The sequence below is a fragment of the Moschus berezovskii genome, chromosome X, assembly GCF_049115385.1.
Source record: "Moschus berezovskii isolate FMDL1 chromosome X, NW_MosBer_1.0, whole genome shotgun sequence".
Lineage (NCBI taxonomy): Eukaryota > Metazoa > Chordata > Mammalia > Artiodactyla > Moschidae > Moschus > Moschus berezovskii.
The window spans coordinates 145644897-145665108 of record NC_142488.1 but is presented as its reverse complement, the minus strand read 5'-3'; the positions used below and the strand labels follow the sequence as shown (position 1 = coordinate 145665108).

General features: G+C 42.1%; 1 protein-coding gene across 1 annotated transcript in view; it reads left to right on the top strand.

Moving 5' to 3' along the window:
• Nucleotides 1–10215: 10215 nt before the first annotated feature.
• Nucleotides 10216–20212, top strand: part of LOC129535148 (melanoma-associated antigen 10-like) — a 92713-nt gene continuing 82716 nt past the window's right edge. Inside the window, exon 1 of the mRNA XM_055393755.2 lies at nt 10216–10332. The gene's annotated coding sequence lies outside the window, so the exon portion shown is untranslated. The remainder of the gene's footprint in view (nt 10333–20212) is intronic.

The window sequence follows — 20212 nt, the reverse complement described above, 5'->3', positions numbered from 1 at the left end:
ATAGGCTCCAGTTTTATCCACCTCATTAGAAATAATTCGAAAGCATTTTTTCTAATGGCTGAGTAATAGTCCATTGTGCACAACTTTCTTATCCATTCATCTGCCGATGGACATCTGGGTTGTTTCCATGTCCTGGTTATTGGAAACAGTGCTGCAATGAACATTGGGGTACACGTGTCTCTTTCAATTCTGGTTTCCTCGGTGTGTATGCCCAGGAGTGGGATTGCTGGGTCATGTGGCAGTTCTATTTCCATTTGTTTAAGGAATCTCCACACTGTTCTCCATAGTGGCTATACTAGTTTGCATTTCCACCAACAGTGTAAGAGGGTTCCCTTTTCTCCACACCCTCTCCACCATTTATTGCTTGTAGACCTTTGGATAGCATCCATTCTGACCAGCGTGAGATAATACCTCATTGTGGTTTTGATTTGCATTTCTCTGATAATGAGTGACGTTGAGCAGTTTTTCATGTGTTTGTTAGCTATCTGTGTGTCTTCTTTGGAGAAATGTCTGTTTAGTTCTTTGGCCCATTTTTTGATTGGGTCATTTATTTTTCTGGAATTGAGTTGCATGAGCTGCTTGTATGTTTTTGAGATTAATTCTTTGTCAGTTGCTTCATTTGCTAGTATTTTCTCCCATTCTGAAGGCTGTCTGAAAGCTCAGAGCCCTAACCACTGGACCACCAGTGAAGTCCCTCCCTCTTTTCTTATTATCAGAGACAATTTTTTCTTTCTGACCATTTTTCGGTCTTGGGACCCCTTTACACCTTTAAACTACAGAGGGTCTTGAAGAAATTTTCTTTTCCTGTGGATCATGCCTGTGGATACTTACTATTTTAAAATTGAAAAGAGCAAAATTAAAAAAAATATTAATTCAATAAGCTGATTATATGTTAATAGAAATATGGTTTATGAAAAATAATGGTCTTTCAAAACAAAACAAAGTTTAGTGAAAAGAATGGCCTTGTTTACATTTTTGTTAGTTTCCTTGATGTTTGGCTTGGTAGAAGCTGCTGGAATCTCTTCTCTGTTTCTGCCTTCAGTCTGTTGCAGTATCATGTGGCCATAGCCTCTGGAAAACACCAGTGCATCCTCTTGAGACAATGACAACAAAAAAGACAAATAACATTTGGGCATCATTAAGAGAGTAGTTTTGACCTTATGAAAGCCCTGAAGGGTCTTGAGGTTTTCCAGAGGTCCCCGGGCAACACTTTGAGAACTGCTGCTCTATATAACCACCTGAGTATGCACTGCTACTGTTGCTAAGTCACTTCAGTCGTGTCTGACTCTGTGTGACCCCATAGACAGAAGCCCACCAGGCTCCCCCATCCCTGGGATTCTCCAGGCAAGAACACTGGAGTGGGTTTCCATTTCCTTCTCCAATGTGTGAAAGTGAAAAGGGAAAGTGAAGTCGCTCAGTCGTGTCCAACCCTTAGCGACCCCACAGACTGCAGCCTACCAGGCTCCTCCATCCATGGGATTTTCTAGGCAATAGTACTGGAGTGGCTTGCCATTGCCTTCTCCACAGTATGCACTAGGGCTGGTGAAAAAAACCCAGTGTTTGGGTCAGATGAAACATTCCAGGTAACTGAATCCAACCATGCATCTGATAAAATGAAATTCTATGAAGTTCCCTCATTGTGCAAGGATAAGAATACTAGAGAAGGAAATGGCATTCCACTCCAGTATTCTTGCCTGGAGAATTCCCATAGACAAAGGAGCCTGGTGGGTTTCAGTCCATGGGAAAACAAAGAGTCAGACATGACTGAGTCACACACACACACATGCACACACACATACAGACTGTTTACGTTCAACATGGACTTAAATGGATAGAAAAGTTTTATTATGCTGAGAAGAAATTTTACTCTGTAGTTTCCATCTTCAGTCTTAACTCCGTTTAGAATGAATAAAATTTCTCCTCTGTATATTCCAGATACATGAAAACAACAGCCTTGACCCTTGCTGTCATTTTCTTCAGAAGACCTCCTTTATGTTTAAGGACTTAGGACTTTCCCATATCTCTATATTCTCATCCAGATCTTCAAATGCCAATTTCAACTCATACGATGTTGCCAGAATGCACTCAGGCACATTCTCCCATGGCTTACTCTGTACGTGGCTTAGATCAGGGCTACAAATGCTTCATGTTCACAGATGGGAAGAAACATATTGTCAAAGGTCTCTGTCTTCTGGTTGGCCATGATCTCTGACACCCTATTTACTTTCCCACTCCTTCTGCCATTCTGGTCCATGCTCCGCTTTCTCCAAGTCATCATCTCATCTGTCCCTTCTCTTTCACTCCTACAGAAGGACAGTGCTCTATGTGTAGTGCTTTGAAGTTTGCAAACAGCTTTATAAACATCATCTCATTTAATGAGCATGGAAACTCTGCACAGAATGTTGTCGTTCAGTCCCTAAGTTGTGTCTGACTCTTTGCAACCCCATGGCCTGCAGCACGCCAGGCTTCTGTCCTTCATCATCTCCCAGAGTTTGCTCAAACTCATGTCCATTGAGTCAGTGATGCTATCAAACCATCTTATCCTCTGCCACCTGCTTCTCCTTTTACCTTCAGGCTTTCCCAGCATCAGGGTCTTCTCTAATGAGTAGGCTCTTCATATCAGGTGGTCAAATTATTGGAACTTGACTTTAGCATCAGTCCTTGTAATGAATATTCAGGGTTGATTCCCTTTAGGATTGACTGCTTCAATCTGCTTGCAGTCCAAGGAAATCTCAAGAGTCTTCTCCAACACCACATTTCAAAAGCATCAGTTCTTCAGCACTCAGCCTTCTTTATGGTTCAACTCTCACATCTGTACATGACTAATGGAAATACCATAGCTTTGACAAGACGGACCTTTGTCGGCAAAGTGATGTTGCTGTTTTTAATATACTATGCACAGAATGCACAGATGTGAGTAGTATAAGGAAAACAGAAGTTTCCGTTAACCTGATTTTATGGATTACCATGCTAATACTTCATGCTTGGGATTCTGTAACCAGCTTTGCTGGCTGCCCAGCTTTCAGGGTCTCCCCATTATAAAGCACTCTACATACTGATGCTAAAATCATCTTTCTTCCCTGCTGATCAGAACATGCCACCATCTGGAGTCCATTTATAGCCTCCAACACTTGGGGGAATGTATTTTCCTGAGACCTTCCAGACTCTGCCTCTGCTAAGGCCTCTGGCTGACTTCTCTCAACCTAGGTGACAATGTTTGGCTAATCAGAGTATTGTTCATTCATTTGTTCATCCATCCAGCATTCATTCACGTGTGCAGTTTGTGACACAGCCTATATGATGTGCTAGGCACTGAAATGGACAGTAGAGGGGAATACAAAAATAAGTCATCTCTGCCCTCCAAGGTTTTATAACCTCATCTAGGTCTTATATGCACAAGTGGGTTTAGTGGTAAAGTACCTGCATGCCAGTGCAGGAGACATAAGAGACATGGGTTTGATCCCTGGGCTGGGACGATCCCCTGGAGAAGGTCATGGCAACACACTCCAGTATCCTTGCCTGGAGAATCACATGGACAGCGGAGCCTGGTGGGCTACAGTCCATGGGGTCACAAAGAGTTGGATTCGACTGAAGCAAATTAGCACTCACACAATTCAAGTACAAGGCCAAGTGTGATGAGAGGTGGTGAAAATTGATTCATAGTTGCAGGTAAATTCTGAGGTTTACCTGAGGAAGAATTAATCCCAATAAGCATAGCATACAAGACCTCCATGAAGGGTACTGTTGAATCTGTGCAAGGACAAGTAGATTTCCATAAGCAAAATGGGGAGATGGTACAAGACTGGCTCGGCTTCCTTGCTGTCTCTTTGTCAAGTTAGGTCTCCTATCCCCTTCTCCTTGTGTCTTCTTGGGCACTTGACCATAAAGAATTTTTTTAACCAGTGTCCTAAATACTCAAGGGCCTTGTAAACAAGCACACCTGACTTAAAAAAACGAAATTTCCAGCATGATAAGTCAATGGCATATGAAAAGGCATGAATGGATTTTGTTCCAAGATTATGAATGTAAAGAATTGAAGACAAACTTACAAGGAAGGGCACCCACCCTTTTCAGCCAGTCTCTGGTTAGAGCCACCAATGCAAATAGTGCAAGAAAAAATGTGACATCCCTGAGGGGAATATTTGCATGATGTATAGCATGTGATATACTACACAAATAACAGCACAGTGTCACTCACGTTTGTCATGAACCCTCTGATGGCAGATAGTCTTATTTGTGATTCTTGAAAACTAAAATAAAATGAGTAAGGCTTAACATTTTTAAGTTGAAACATGTTTCGTTATTTTGTGACTTTGATCTCAATTGCATATTCATTCCAAAAGCAAACATAAAAATAGTATTAATATCAAGCAAACACTTCTGTGTGGCATTCTTAGCAGAGGCAGAGTGGGCAGTACTGTGTTTCACGTGCAAGCTCTGCCTCTGATCTCCCACTTCTGCCATAGTCCTTGTGAAGGTCCCATTCAATGCATCTTGCACATTATATATGAAAGCATTAGCAGGCTTGAATAGAGAAACAAAACTGTATTTTGATTTTCTATTTAGAACAGCTGGTAAAAATGCAACACATCTTAAATGGAGGAAAAATCAAAACAAGGGATGTTGGGACGGAATGGGCACCAAGGAGGACTCATCAAAGTCCTGGTAGCTGTGGGGTTAGGAGACTCTATAGAGTATAATACACACGGTGTACATCTATGGGGAGATAAATAGTTACACAGGGAGGGGAAAATACAAGGGAAAGCCCAGCTGATAGATGCCTTCCTTGGCATTCTGGATAATTAAACTCATGTACACCCAGGGCGGATTCATGTCAATGTATGGCAAAACCAACCAATATAATATTGTAAAATAATTAGCCTTCAATAAAAAATTAATTAATTAAAAATATATATATTTAAAAAATTAAAGGAGGAAAAGCAAAGTGAATCATTGCTTCAAATTCCATACAACAAGGACTGGAAAGTCACATGCTGTGTGTGATCCAAGGGCCCAGTGTAGCAAAGGGTGGACTGTCTCGGCTCTGCTCTGTTCTCTGAACACTCCAGCCCAGTTCCATCCTTTACAATCAGATATTTGGACCCCAGCATCACCATCGCTTCTGTCCTTTCTCTTGGGCTCCAGTCCATCCTTTGTTCTTGCTGGTCAGATTTTCACTGGGTGGGGTCGGGGGAAGGTTATAGTTTAGTGAGTGTAACTGCTGTGTAAACAAAACTCTCAAATCAGCTCCCCCTACCTCCTAACTTTTCTAGATCCAGAGCTATTTTTAAAAACAATTTTTTTAATACGTAGTATATTTTCATGTTAAAAAAGTTATACTTGAAAAAAAAACCCTTGTTTCCTTTCCTCATGTAGCCAATTCTGACCACTTGCAAGAAACTTCATATTTCTTCACACACATGCAAATAGAATTATACATTTCCTTTTCCTTTTTAATTCATAAAGGAGTACAATTTTCAGTTTACTGAACCATGTGTTTTGGCCATTTATTAGTATGTAATGTGCATGCATGCTAAGTCACTTGTTGTGTCCAGCTCTTTGCAATCCTATCGACTGTAGCCTGTCAGGATCCTCTGTCCTTGGGATTTTCCAGGAAAGAATACTGGAATGGGTTGTCATGCCCTCCTCCAGGGGATCTTCCTGCCCCAGGGATTGAACCTGAAGGTCTATGCAACAAATATCTCTAAACTGAGTCACTTAAAACAATTTGTTGCTAACTCTCATAGTTTGGTGAGTTGATTGGGCTCAGCTGTGTAGTTCTTGCTGTGGATTCTCACTGTGATTACAGTCAGATGTGGGTTAGTACAGGGGTCACGGGAAAGCTTGACTGGATAGGAGGTTCCAAACGACTTCCAAACAGCTGACAGTTATGCTGGTTGTTGGATGGGAGCTCAGTTGCCAGAACACCTATGTATAGACTGGGCTTTTCACAAGAAGCTGGTCTCTGAATGGGAAGAGTAGGAAGAGACTAGGAAGTGAAAGTTACCAGTTCAATGAAGGGCAACTTACAGAAATGTCACTGTTATGTCTGCTGGATTCTGTTGGCCAAAGTGGCCCCAGGGCTAGCCCAGGTTCAAGGAGATGGAGAAAGAAACCCTGTTCTCTTCATGGGAGAGTAGCAAGATTGTATTGCAGAAGATCTTGAGGTTAGGAGATACTGTGTTGGTCATTCTGGTAAAATACAATCTGTATCACCATCTGAAGTACCTTTCTACTCCTCCTAACACATGTCCAAGGCCTGAGGAGCTTTCTTTTATAATGTTTAATATCTGACCCCTCCCTGTTTCCACCGACCCCACTCATTCAAACCTGCATCCTTTTGTAATTAGGTAAATGCCAGAGTTACCTTCTTGGTATCCCACTTTCCTTCACTGCAAATAGCCAACGAAACTTTCTTAACATTGGAGTTTACATAAATTTTAGCTTGAATGATGTCATTCTCCTAAGTAAAATCAGATCCAATATCCCCAGTGGTTTTGTGTGACCTGTGCAAACTTAGCATATATAAGATTTGCTTTTTTTTTGAACTTTCAACATTGCAAAATCAGGAGATCCAGATTAAGCTCCTTTTGAAAAACTAGGTCCTCATATGTAGAAAAATTGGATTCTTTGGCTAATATGTTCTAGATACTGAACAAAAGGGAAAAGGCATTCAGGCTCTTGTGGGATTTAATGAACAATAGGGGAAATGGATAAATAACATACATAGACCGATGGATTGCAACACTGGAGGGCTAGAAAGCAGACAGGGCAGGGGGCAGATGGGAAGGGTTACAATTTCAAATCACATGGTAATAGAGGACTTCACTGAAATGGAGACATTTCAGTTAAAAAAGCTTAAGGAGTAGAGGAAGGGTAACACGGAATTCTAGAACTTTGCTTTCCAGTATAGTAGCCCACAACCATATGTGGCTCTCTGAATTTGTATTAATTAAAATTAAATAAAATTTAAAATTCAGTTTCTCAAACACAGTAACCACTTTTGCAGTGCTCAAGAGTCACCTATGACTAGTGGCTACAAAGCAGATTTAGAACACTTCCACCATTACAGAGAGTTCTACTGGACAGTATCTCTGAGGGGGTATTTCATGAAGAGGGGACAGCAAGTGTAAAGGTCCTGGGGTGGGTGGGACATTGCTTGATATGAGCTAGACAGTGGCACTGCTCTTCTGCTCACACATACCTGCTATGCCCTACTGTCTGTCTCATACCGTAGCTACAGGCAGTTGGCATTTAGCACCTTACCCCAAGCCAACTTTACAAAGGCCTTTGTTGATATTAAGTTTTATAACTTTGATCAATGCCATAGAATCTATTGGGTCAAGTCCTAAACTCCCTGGTCTTGCATTGAGAAACTCTGTGAAAGAGCATGAAGTCCAAGGATATGTACCAGGAGTCAGAACATGTGCTTTCTGTTTTAGAGCAGAGTAGGTTCATGGTGTGATTCAAAGTGTGTTCTCAAGGGTGACATGGCACAAGCATCCACTTATCAGAGAGACTGTTGGTCACAAGTGTCCTGGAGTGCCTTTACTGGACCAGGACCAAAGGTCTAGTGGACATTTAGTTGGTATTTCAGGAAGAAATCCGGAATATGGAGTATGACTTTTTTTTTGTTTGTTTTTAGTCACTAAGTCGTGTCCGACTCTTGCGACCCCATGGACTGTAACCTGCCAGGCTCCTTTGTCCATGGGATTCTCCAGGGAAGAATACTGGAGTGGGTTTCCATTTCCTTCTCCAGAGAATCTTCCTGACCCAGGAATTGAACCCGGGTCTCCTGCACTTCAGGCCGATTCTTTACCGACAGAGCTAGAAGAGATTACCATGACATTGGGGCTCAAGATAATGCCTAATTACCAGTGGGAACAGAAGCATTTGAACATTATATAAGCTGTTACACTCTTACATGGTCTGTACAAGTGTAATTTCTGCCTTGAATAAATATATGTAATAGGTATTTGGAAACTGTAATGTCTGATAGAGTTTAATGCAGGGCCCTTTCCAATAAACACACACAACTTTTGGTGACATGATGTAAGGCATCCAATAGTTACCAGCGTCTATTCTGTTCTTTACTGTGGCGCTGGAGAAGACTCTTGAGAGTCCCTTGGACTGCAAGGAGATCCAACCAGTCCATTCTAAAGGAGATCAATCCTGGGTGTTCATTGGAAGGACTGATGCTGAAGCTGAAATTCCAATACTTGGGCCACCTCATGCGACGAGTTGACTCACTGGAAAAGACTCTGATGCTGGGAGGGATTGGAGGCGGGAGGAGATGGGGATGACAGAGAACGAGATGGCTGGATGGCATCACCGACTTGATGGACATGAGTTTGAGTGAACTCTGGGAGTTGGTGCTGGACAGGGAGGCCTGGCGTGCTGTGATTCATGGGGTCGCGGAGAGTCAGACACCACTGAGCGACTGAACTGAACTGAACTGAATTCTGTTCTTTTCTTCTCCTCCTCTATCACACGATGCCCCTCTACCACCAATAGGACACATTCAGGGCCCAATAGATTCTGTGTCCTACCACCCTGGCGGTTTTCTCATGTTTTCCTTCTTACTTGAATGACCCATATCCTCATTTCTGCCTGATTGACTCTTCTGCACTCAGCTCGAGGACACAGCTCAAACTCCCTTCATTGATTTTTCTTTGCCCGCCTCAGGCCAGAAGCATATCTCTGCTCCTGGAAGCTGCAGTGCTCATTATTCACACTCACTTGGCAATTATCAAGACTGCAACACAATATCTTTGCTTTTTTATATGTGTATCTAATCCTGGGTCAAGTCTTAAATTTGAGCAAACCCTGGGAGATAGTGAAGGACAGGGAATCCTGGTGTGCTGCCATCCATGGGGTCACAGAGTCAGGCACGACTTAGCGATTGAACAACAACAAAAAGTCTTAAGATCCTTGAAGGCAGAGGTCACAGGTCACTTCTTCTTTTTTCCTTGCATGCCATATTTCCACATATATTTGCCAAGCATCTGCCATATGAGGGCTGAGGGTACAGTGGTTAACCAACAAAAGGCCCTGATCCCCTGTAATCCTTGGTTGTCAACTTTATTTTTTCTATTGTGTGTAAGCTTATTCAGTTTTTACAGGTCTTAGGCAAAGATAGGGGCCCTGCATCCTACTGATAAGGAGTAAAATCACTGGCTGCCCCTTGCTGAAGACAGATCGATCTGGGAGGTGAAGGTTCACAGCCATCTGCACATTAAGGTCCTGCTGGAAGAGTCTCGCTGCCAGGGCTCCACCATTCCTGCCTCCTGGAATGGTGTGAACAATGATTCACACCACGGTAGGCCTTTACACTTTACCAAGCACATTCATCACATGCATCAGACTTTCAGGGAAGGTCAGATTTCAACTTTACAGAGAATCACCTACAGGTCACCAGATTTGCATCTATTTTGCCCAGCACCTATGATAAGGAGCAAAAGTTTGAGACTTTAATGATGAATGTGTTAAAGAGAGGGCAGTGTGGGGGCAATTCTAGTTCAGTGATGTTTCACTTGTAGCAGAATATAGAGCCTATTTTGAAGTTCTTCGGTGAAAAGCATTTCTGGGAATAGTGATTATGATTTGGGACCAGGCTGTGAAGAGAAGAAAAAAAAAAAAAAAACAAAACCACCCACCTTGTGCACTCTGGCGGGGTGGTATTCCCCACTTCCTATCTCACTTAGTCGAAGTTCCAGTCCAGCCTGGCATACAGGAAAAGGGGGTGAAGCGGACTTTTTAGCCTAAAGGGAGTAGGTGGATGGGCTCAGTCCACAGGCAGAGGTGTGCTTAAGAAAGGGCGGGGCCAGGGGGCCGGGCCGGGCCAGGGGGCCGGGCCGGGGTGGGGCCAGGGGGCCGGGCCGGGGCGGGGCCAGGAGGGCGAGCCAGGATGGCTGGGGCGGGGCGGGGCGCATCGGGGCGGGGCGGGGCGCATCGGGGCGGGGCGGGGGAGAGGCGCGCGCCAATGGGCAGTAGCTGGCAGCGCGCCCCGCTCCTGACCCGCCGTCGCGCCCTCGTGCTGCGTGGTGAAGGCGCGGACTGCGCGCGGAGGCGAGCGCAGGGAAGAACCGCCAGCGCGGCAGCGGCCGTCAGGGCAGGAGGACGGCGGTGGGCTCCGTCAAGATGCAGCCGCCTGGCGAGAGCCCGGCCCATGCCGCGCTGGCGGCCATGGCGGCGGTGGACGGCCGCAGCCCCAGCGCGCGCGAGCAGGGGCGCGAGCAGCTGCAGGTGCCTCCGCGGCCATGGCTGTGGGACCTGCCGGTGCTGCTAAGCAGCGGGCTCACCCTGCGGAGGAAGCGCGGCGCCGCGGGCCGGGTGAGTGGCGGGTCCTAAGCGGCCCGAGTGGGCGTGTGAGGCGCACATGGAGCCCGCGCCCACCCTCAGGGCGGCCGAGGGGGCCATCTGGAAGTTGGGGAGGTGCCGGAGGTGGAGCCCTCGTGCTGGCCTCGGCAGAAGAGGGGCCTGGGAAGCGGGGTCGTGGGTTGCCCCCCGGGAAGCGTCGGTTTTCCGAGCATCGCCCAAAGAAGGGCCGTTTGCCCTTCTGGAGAGGGAGATCTGCAGGTGTCTGGTGCTTAAAGGCTGGCCCTGTCGGGACAGCGACCCCAAGGCCCCACGCGCAGGATCTCAGTTTGCAGGAGGCAGGAGACGTGTGCAATGCTGTCGGACGTCTCGTTGCAACTTTGGGCAGCGACACTGGCTTAGAACCCAACTAGGGACACTCCTTCACCAGGAAATCCTACGGAAAACACCAGTAGGAAGTCAATATTTAAGATTCTGGGGGCGTTGCTGAGAATTAAACTTTGGAACCAACACTGGCTCTGGCCGCCGCCATGGCCCAGGGACAGACGCTGGAGTTTGAAGGTCTGGGGTGAGCTCTGCCTCCTGGGCTCCTCAGTTGCCAGCACTTAGTTCTCTGTGATTACCCCAGAATCTTAAATATTGACTTCCTGCTGGTGTGTTCGGCAGGATTTTCTGGTGGAGGAGAGTCCCTCGTTGGGTTCTAAGTACATCTGATGGCCAGAGCGGGTCAGAAATGTGTTGTGGTGAAGAAAAGCGGGACGGCCTGGTATCTCTCCTAAGTCACTCAGCAGGCCCTGCTGACTTGTTGGGTGTCCCTGCTCACCAGGGCCTTGTGCACCTTTGGGGAGTTTTACTTAGTTTTTAAAAATCTTGCATCATTAGCGAGACTTTAGTGAGAAGGTACCACCAGGTAGATATTTTGGCCTGTAATTTAAAAAAGAAGTCTTAGTTGTCTGCCTTAAAAGATCTTGCTGGGGGACTCTCAGCTCTTGAAAGATAGGTTTGTGAAACGAGAGTTAGGGAGAAACACTGGGTTTGGTATGGCTTCCTTTGGGCAGGAATGGGTCTGAACTGACGTTGAGTCTTTGGCCTTTCTAGGCTGTGTTCCTCCTTCCCTGAGAATTCTTTCCACATAGACCCATAGACCTCAGAAGGATGTTTTGAGGATTCAGTTCAATTCAGTTGCTCAGTCGTGTAGCTGAGCAGTAATAGGACATCTTTAGGTCAAATGACCAGGGGAGTTTAGGAATTACCCGCAAATGACCTTACCATGTGGAGTACAGGCTTGCCTTCAAAGAAAGTGAGGAAATAAGTCCCCAAAATGTAACGATAGCTAAATAAACACAAAAATCAGAGTTAGAGACTTTCCAGGAGTCGAGGGGAAAATAGGTCAAATCGTGTTCCTGTTATGCTTGACAGTTACTTTTTCACTGCACAGAATACTGACACCATGAGGGCAGCTAGGCAGCCTCTGAGTAGGATTGCCCAGGGTTTCTGTGTAAAGAGATCTGGAGTGTTCATCTGCATAGAGGCTTGTGTTTCCACTTGCCTGGGATGTTGTGGTGTACCTTGCCAAAATACATATTTACTCTAATTAAGTATTCCAAATGTGGTTACTTCAAATAAGGTACACTTTATTACCCCTTCTTTGGTTCTAATACTGTGTGTGTTCTCCTTGCAACATCTAAGCACATTTCATAAGTGCATGGTCAGTTTTTATTTTATTTTTTAAAGGCAGGTACTTTTATTTAAAAAATTATTGACATATAGTTGCTTTAGGATGTTGTATTTGTTTCTACTGTACAGCAAAATGAATCAGTTATACGTATACATATACCCCCTCTTTTTAAAAAAGTTAAGCTATTTAACTGGAGGCTAATTACGATATTGTAATGGTTTTGCCATACATTGGCATGAATCACCCATGGGTGTATATGTGTCCCCATCCTGAACCCTCTTCCCAATGCCATCCCTCAGGGTCATTCCAGTGCACCAGCCCTGAGTGCCTTGTCTCATATATCGTACCTGGACTGGCAATCTATTGCACATATAGTAATATACATGTTTCAGTGCTATACTTTCAAATCATTCCTTCCTTGCCTTCTCCCACAGAGTCCAATAGTCTATTCTTTACATCTGTGTCTCTTTTGCTGTCTTGCATATATGGTCAACGTTACCATCTTTCTTAAATTCCATATATATATGTGTTAACATACTGTATTGGTGTTTTTCTTTCTGACTTCCTTCACACTATATAATAGGCTCCAGTTTCATCCACCTCATTAGAACTGATTCAAATGCATTCTTTTTATTTTTTTATTTTTTTTTGTAGGATTTTTTTTATTTTATTTATTTATTTATTTGCATTACAATAGTTTAATATGAACAATCAGAACTAATTAACAGTATAACAATATTTTACAACTGAAATAATTAAAATAAACTATAAAATTACTACATAAAACAGGTCTGATCTAGCTTATTTACTTTCTATAATCTCTTCAGTGCTGCAAAACCATTTATTTCTTTTTTTTTTCATGTTTTAATAAACACTTCGTCTTTTTGTATTGCTTTCTTTTTCATCACAATAATAGAAATATAACACCATATATCACTGTAAAACACATTTCCACATAAATGCTGATAAGCACAAAATATTTTTCATCATTTACATTTTAACTGTAATAATATATGGCAGGATTAAAGCTGCATCCATCATGTGTCTAACTAACCTTGCTGTAATGAATTTTTAAATGTAATGGTTTCTGTCGCAAAGTAAAATCGTACATAATGTCTAGTGACACAGTACGCTGGTGGATGGGTGGTTTTGGAAAATGGAAATGCAACTTCATTTTTAATTAGATTTATAAACTTCACCACCTCCACCACCAGCCAGCTTCCCAACCCTCCCTCCCACCACCATTATTTATTTATTTATTTATTTATTTTTTAAATGAGGCTTTTAATTAATGTTTGACAGAGCTGATTCAGGTTGAATAGACTAAATTTCTTTAAACAAACTTACTTATACTCCAGAGTGCTTTAAAAACTTAATAGCATTTATACATTGAAGGTATTTGATTTTCTTGTAACTAGCACTTCAAATGCAACAAGCATTTGACCCAACAAGTAAAACTTTCTACAGTTCATAACTTTTATAAATAAAATAAATTAAATGTACAGTGAATAAGTTCTCTGAAATATTTCAATATTTCTGCAGGTTTAGTAACATCATAAAATACATTTCAACTAAAATTCACAAATCTAAAAACCTGTTAGGCATTTTTAGGCGTTTTAAGTTGGAAATGAAGACCAATGTTACATCGTAATATGCCAATTACAAATAGTACTTCAAATAGCAAATACTACAGTTTGTCCCAAACTTTAAAAACTATTCATGAACTCAACACTGAACTATTGATGGCTATGAGAATTGTTTCCTAGCCTTTTTGAAAATTTCAACCCATTTACGTTTAAGGTAATTATTGATAAGTACGATCCCGTAGCCATTTTCTTTATTGCTTTGGGTTCAAGTTTATACACTTTTTCTGTGTATCCTGTCTATAGAAGATCCTTTAGCATTTGTTGGAGAGCTGGTTTGGTGATGCTGAATTCCCTCAGCTTTTGCTTGTCTGTAAAGCTTTTGATTTCTCCTTCATATTTGAATGAGATCCTTGCTGGGTATAGTAATCTGGGCTGTAGGGTATTTTCTTTCATCACTTTAAGTATGTCTTGCCACTCCCTCCTGGCCTGAAGAGTTTCTGTTGAAAGATCAGCTGTTATCCTCATGGGAATCCCCTTATGTGTTATTTGCTGCTTTTTCCTTGCTGCTTTTAATATTTGTTCTTTGTGTTTGATCTTTGTTAATTTGATTAATATGTGTCTTGGAGTATTTCGCCTTGGGTTTATCCTGTTGGGGACTCTCTGGGTTTCTTGGACTTGGGTGATTATTTCTTTCCCTATTTTAGGGAAGTTTTCAACTATTATCTCATCAAGTATTCTCTCATGGTCTTTCTTTTTGTCTTCTTCTTCTGGGACTCCTATGATTCGAATGTTGGAGCGTTTAACATTGTCCCAGAGGTCTCTAATATTGTCCCCATTTCTTTTAATTCGTTTTTCTTTTTTCCTCTCTGTTTCATTTATTTCTACAATTCTATCTTCTAGTTCGCTTATCCTGTCTTCTGCCTCTGTTATTCTATTGTTTGTTCCCTCCAGAGTGTTTCTGATCTCATCTATTGCATTATTCATTGTATATTGACTCTTTTTTATTTCTTCTAAGTCCTTATTAAATCTTTCTTCCATCTTCTCAATCCTTTTCTGCAGGTTATTTATCTGTAACTCCATTTTGCTTTCAAGATTTTGAATCATTTTCACCATCAAAATTTGAACTTCTTTATCAGGTAAATTCCCTATATCTTCTTCTTTTGTTTGTGTTGGTGGGCAATTATCTTGTTCCTTTACTTGCTGGGTATTTCTCTGCCTCTTCATCTTGCTTATATTGCTTTGCTTGGGGTGGCCTTTCCCTCTTCTTGCAGTTTGTGGAGTTCTCTTTATTATGTATTCTTCGCTGTGTGTGGGGTTGGACGGGTGACTTGTCCGGGTTTCCTGGTTAGGGAAGCATGTATCGGTGTTCTGGTGGGTGGAGCTGGATTTCTTCTCTCTCCTTTAGAAGACAATGGGCTGCTTTTCTGGGAGCCTGATGTCCTCTGCCAGTATTCAGAAGTTGTTTTGTGGACTTTACTCCGCGTTCAAATGTTCTTTTGATGAATTTGTGGGGGAGAAAGTGGTCTCGCCATCTTATCCCTCCGCCATCTTGTTCCTTCCTCCCCAGAACACTGGATTCTTATATTCCACTTGGTCGTGGAGTAACTCTTCCCAGCTGCTCCAGCAAGGTGCAGCCGCTGTACCTTACCTTGGACGAGGGGTATCTCCTCAAGGCCGCCCCTCCTGCTTTGAATGTGGATCAGCTCCTCTCGGCCCTCCGGTGCCCAAGCAGCCACCGCCTCTTGGACGTGGTACAGCTCCTCTCGGCCACCGCCCTAACCCTGGGCGCGGCGCAGCTCCTCTCAGCCACGAATCTGCACGTGGTCGGTTCCGCCGGAGCCGGGCGTCTCTCGCGTCTGCGCCGCCGGAGCCGGGCGTCTCTCGCGTCTCTAAATTAAGAACTCTGCGATGTACCAGGTCACCACGTAGTTCTCCTCGCACCAGTCCAGCGTGGAGGTCGTTGGACCCCAGTAGCCCTCGCAGTCCCCAGCGGGAGCCATCGTGCGCGCGCGCCGCCGCCGCCGCCACCGCCGCCGCCGCCCAAGCGCTCCTCATTCCAAATGCATTCTTTTTAATAGCTGAGTAATATTCCATTGTGTATATGTACCACAGCTTTCTTATCCATTCATCTGCCGAGAGACATCTGGGTTTCTTCCATGTCCTAGCTATTGTAAACAGTACTGGGATGAACATTGAGGTACACGTGTCTCTCTCAATTCTGGTTTCCTCGATGTGTATGCCCAGCAGTGGGATTTCTGGGTCGTATAGAAGTCTATTTCCACTTTCTTGAGGAATCTCCCTACTGTTCTGCAGAGTGGCTGTACTAGTTTGCATTCCCACCAACTGCATAAGAGGGTTCCCTTTTCTCCACACCCTCTCCAGCATTTATTGTTTGTAGACTTTTGGATAGCAGCCATTCTGACCAGCATGAAATGGTACCTCATTGTGGCTTTGATTCACATTTCTCTGATAATGAGTGATGTTGAGCATCTTTTCATGTGTCTGTTAACCATCTGTGTGTCTTCTTTGGAGAAATGTCTGTTTAGTTCTTTGGCCCATTTTTTGATTCGGTTTTTTATTTTTCTGGAATTGAGCTGCATGAGCTGCTTGTATATTTTGGAGGTTAATTCTTTGTCATTTGCTTCATTTGCTATTATTTTCTGCCATTCTGCAGGCTGTCTTTTCACCTTGCTTATAGTTTCCTTCGTTGTGCAAAAGCTTTTAATTTTACTTACATCCCATTTGTTTATTTTTACTTTTATTTCCATTATTCTGGGAGGTGGGTCATAGAGGATCCTGCTGTGATTTATGTCAGAGAATGTTTTTCCTGTGTCTTCCTCCAGGAGTTTTCTAGTTTCTGGTCTTACATTTAGATCTTTAATCCATTTTGAGTTTGTTTTTGTGTTTGGTGTTAGAAAGTGTTCTAGTTTCATTGTTTTATGAGTGGTTTTCTTGTTTGCTGGGACCAGTTTTTCCAGCACAAGTTGTTAAAGAGATTCTCTTTTCTCCATTGCATATTCTTGCCTCCTTTTTCAAATATAAGGTGTCCGTAGGTGCATGGCTATATCTCTGGGCTTTCTATTTTGTTTCATTTATCTATATTTCTGTCTTAGTGCCAGTACTATACTGTCTTAATGACTGTAGCTTTGTAGTATAGTTTGAAGTCTGGTAGGTTGATTCCTCCAGTTCCATTCTTCTTTCTCAAGATTCCTTTGGCTATTCGAGGCTTTTTGTATTTCCGTACAGATGTAAACTTATTTCTTCTAGTTCTCTGAAGAATAACATTGGTAGCTTGATCAGTTGTTTTTTTTTTTTTTCAAATGGGGTGAGTTTGTCAAATTTTCCAACATTGGAAACCCACAATTTTCAACTGTTTTCCCTCCTTTGGCTCTGGAACCACCTTTGTGATTGTAGAACCTTCCCATCAAAGGAGTTGGAAAAGGTTTGAAAGAAAGAGAAAACTCGGTGAAATATGTATTAGTTTGTTCAGGCTACCATAACAAAATACCATAGATGTAGTGGCTTCCATAACAGAAACGTATTTTCTCCCAGTTGTGGAAGTTGAGAAGTGCAAGATCAAGGTGTCTGCATATTTAGTTTCTGGTGAGAACTCTCTTCCTGGCCGGTAGACAGCCACCTTTCCTCTATGTCCTGATGTGACTATTCCTTGGTGCCTGTGGAGGAAAAGAGATCTCCCCCTCTCTCTCTATTTTCTTTTTTAAACTGAAATATAGTTGACATAAACATGATGTTAGTTTCATGTGTACCACATACTGATTGGTATTTGCATGCATTGGAAAATGATGACTGTAAGTGTAGTTACCATCTTTTCCCATATGAAGTTATTACAGTATTTTGACCATATTCCTTATGTTTGTATATGACAGCCTCATGGCTTATTTTGTAACTGGAGGCTTCTACCTCCTAAGCTTGTTCACCTGTTTTATGTCACCCGCATCACTTGTTTATTCTCTGTATCTTTGTCTACTTTCATTGTGTATTGGTTTTTAGATTCCACATGTAATTGAGATCATTCAGTATGTCTTTCTCTAACTTATCTCACTTAGCATGATACCTTCTAGATCCATCCATGTTGTCACCATGGAAGAATTAATTTTTTTAATGGCTGAGTAATTTTTTATTATATGTATATACCCCATATTCTTGATTCATTCATCCATCAGTGGACACTTCACTTACTTTCATATCTTGGCTATTGGAATAGTATGGCAGTGAACATAGGGGTGCATATATCTTTTCCAATTAGGGCTTTTGTTTATTGGATAAATACCCACATGTGAAATTCCTGGATCATATGGTAGTTCTATTGTTAATTTTTTGTGGGCTCTCCATACTGTTTTCCATAGTGGCTATGCCAATTATAACCTTAATCAACAGTACGGGAAGATTCCCTTTTCTCTATATCCCCACCAGCACTTGTTGTTTGTTGTCTTTTTGATGGTAGTCATTCTGACAGGTGTGAGGTGATATCTAATTGTGGTTTAGAATTGTATTTCCCTGATGATCAGTGATGTTGAGGTCCTCTGCCCATTTTTTTAAATGGGGTTATTTTTGTTTTTGATGTTGAGTTGTGTGAGTTCTTTGCATATTTTAGATTGACTCCTTGTTGGGTATATCATGTGCAAATCATTTACATAGTCCATTCAGTAAGCTGCCTTTTCATTTTGTTGATAATTCTTTCACTATGAAAAAGCCTTTTAGATTAATGTAGTCCATTTTGCTTTTTATTTCTTTTGGTTCCCTTGCCTGAGGAGTCAGATCTGAAAAAGTATTGCTAAGACTGATTGCAGAATGTACTGCCTATGTTTTCTTCTAGGAGTTTTATTGTTTCAGATCTTATGTTTGTAAGTCTGTTTTGAGTTTGTTTTTGTATGTGGTGTGAGAAAGTGGTCCAGTTTGATTCTTTTTGCCTGTAGCTTTCTAGTTTTCCCAACACCATTTATTGAAGATACTGTCTTTACTCTGTTGTATATTCCTACTTTGTCGTAGATTAATGCACCATATAAGCATGCGTTTATTTCTGAGTTTTCTCTATTTTGTTTTTGTGCAAGTACCATACTGTTTTGATGACTGTAACTTTGCGATATAATTTTTTTGAAATCAGGGTGTGTGATACCTGGAGCTTTGTTCTCGCTCTTAAAACTGCTTTGTCTATTTGGAGTCTGTTGTGGTTTCATATAAATTAAAAAATTTATTCTTATTCTTTGATCTCTCTCCCTTTTCTTATAAGGCCACTAATTTGGTCATGGAGATACCACGCTCATGACCTAGTCTTACCCTTCGTACCGCCCACAGACCCTCCAAATACCATCATCTTAGGGCCTATGGTTTCAACATGTTAATTTTGGGGGAACACAAATATTCAGTCAATAACAGAAGTGTTTGAAGGAAAGAGAAAAGCACAAGCAGTATGTATCAAACCAGTGGGTGACTTGTAAACACCTGGGGGTCATGTGGTTAGTCCCTTGGTTGGGGCTGTGAAGCCAATGCAAGTAAATCATGGCTAAGGTCTTTCTGTGGACCTTCAGTTTTGTATGTCATGAGCTGTACTTCCAGATTCAAGGTGAGTGAACATTCATTACCACTGGTAAGAAAGTAGCCGTGTGCATTACACAAGTTGTTAGGAAAGTTTGCAACTTCTGCGTTGACCAATATCTGATTTAGGAAATCTGTGTGGTCCTTGCCACCTTGGGCTCTCACAGATCTTAACCATCTGACATCAACTGTCATCAGATAACCTCTTTGTGGGTTGTGTTGCCCAACCCAGGTGCCTTGTAGTCTGTCTCTTACTGGGAAAAAGTAAGCTGACATTCGGTTTTTTTTTTTTTTTTTTCTATAGAACTCCTGGTTCCTTGGTTCAGTCACTTATTGTTATAATGAATTCAGAAGGCAAGCTGATAAGGACTCTTTGCACCTCTTTAGGCTAAGTGGAATGACTAGATTTTTCTATAGGGGAAGACCTTAACTACCTCCTAAAAAAATCACTGGTAAGATAAGGCACAAATTGAATTTACACCAAAACCAATTAATTCTTTTTTTTTTTTTTAAACTTTGTGTTGTGGACATTATGAGAGAATAAGATAATTACTTCCTACCTTTAGCAACTATTAACATTTTACCAATCTTGTTTCACTTATTTCCTTTTTACCCACTTTTCTTTTGTGGGAGACTGGTATATTTTAAAATCCTAAATATTATGTCATCTCACTCATTAGTGTTTCAGTTTACATCTTTGATAAGGACTTTGTTCCTTAAAAAACGTTGTGTGCCTTTCTTGCTTAAAATTTTTAATAATAATTCGTTAACATAATTCCCACATTTAATTTTTCTCAGAGACATCTTTTCACTTATGATTGGTTGCAACCAGGAATTAAGGTCCACACATTGTGTTTGGTTGTTAGGTTTTCAAATCTATTTTATTTTATAACAACCCCTACCCCTGCTTTCTTTTTTCATGCCTTTGATGTAATGGAGATAGCAGGTCATTTGTCAGGTAGAATGTCAATTTTCAGGGTCCTTTCTTGCTTGTGATGCTGTCTGATTTGTTCATTTATTTTTCATGTTTCCTGTAATCTGGCAGTGAGATGTAGCAGCTTGATTAGATTCAGAC